This window comes from Cebus imitator, unplaced genomic scaffold (assembly GCF_001604975.1).
Source record: "Cebus imitator isolate Cc_AM_T3 unplaced genomic scaffold, Cebus_imitator-1.0 Scaffold1161, whole genome shotgun sequence".
In the NCBI taxonomy this organism is placed as follows: Eukaryota; Metazoa; Chordata; class Mammalia; order Primates; family Cebidae; genus Cebus; species Cebus imitator.
The window spans coordinates 14,537-15,519 of record NW_016108476.1 but is presented as its reverse complement, the minus strand read 5'-3'; the positions used below and the strand labels follow the sequence as shown (position 1 = coordinate 15,519).

The 983-nt window shown below is 60.7% G+C and overlaps 1 pseudogene; it reads right to left on the bottom strand.

Annotated features, from left to right (window-relative positions):
• Positions 1-2: 2 nt before the first annotated feature.
• Positions 3-983, bottom strand: part of LOC108298878 — a 6,630-nt pseudogene continuing 5,649 nt past the window's right edge.

The following is a 983-nucleotide window of genomic DNA, read 5'->3' as shown; positions in this document are numbered from 1 at the left end:
AAGTCCTTGGGCCGGTAGGGGATGTAGAATTCCTGGTCCAGCCGCTGGGCCACCTCCCTCTGCCTCTTGGCTCCCCTGTCGGGTCCCAACTGTGGCCGCCTCCAGCCGAAGACCTCTGAGAAGACATCCTCCACACTCTCTCCCACCTCCTCCTCCTCGGGCTGCTTCTCCTGCAGTGCTGGGTGGCTCAGGGCTGGGCCTACAGAGCCCTCCTGATGCTCCCGCCGCCCTTGCCATCCCTGCTGGAAGCGGGCAATGGCTTTGCAGTCCTTCTTGGTGTGCATCACCTGGCTGCACAGGTTTCGGCTGGAGGCATTGATCTCAAAGATGTTTGACCGAGAGCAGTAGCTTTGGATGCTGTTCACCAGCCTCAGCCACTGCAGCTCCTCCTCCTGGAAGCACAAACTGAACAGGGGGTGCAGGCCCAGCCCTGAAAGGTCCAGCTCCTTGGCCCTCTTGATGGACTCGGGCGAGGGCACCAGCCGCCAGTGCAGGTACTGCTGCTGGGTGTTGTCAGCCATGCTTGCCAGGCCCCGTAGCTCCAGTGAGCCTTAGGCCACTGTCCTCCTCATCCACCATGCTCTGTGGCACCTGGCCCAGCATGCCGTTCACACTGGCTGCACCTGAGGGTTCCTCGAGGGGCCAGGCAAGGGTGAGAGAGCAGCCCAGGAACAGATGCAGATCCAGCAGGTAGGGTATTTCATCAGGGGCCACCAAGGAATAGGCCATGCCACTTTGGCCAGCTCGAGCCACATGGCCCATGCAGTGCAGGAAGAGCTTGCCCTTAGCAGGGAAGCTGTAGTTGATGACATTGTCCAGCAGTGGGATGTCCAGGCCCCTGGTGGCCAGGTCAGTCACGATGAGGGCAGAGCACTTGCCAAGCGTGAATTTGGCGGGTTGATCTTGCGGTCTATCAGGTCTAGAGCACTGTAGATGTGGGCACAGCTCGCCTGCTGGGTCGTCAGTAGCTCGGTGAGGTACTC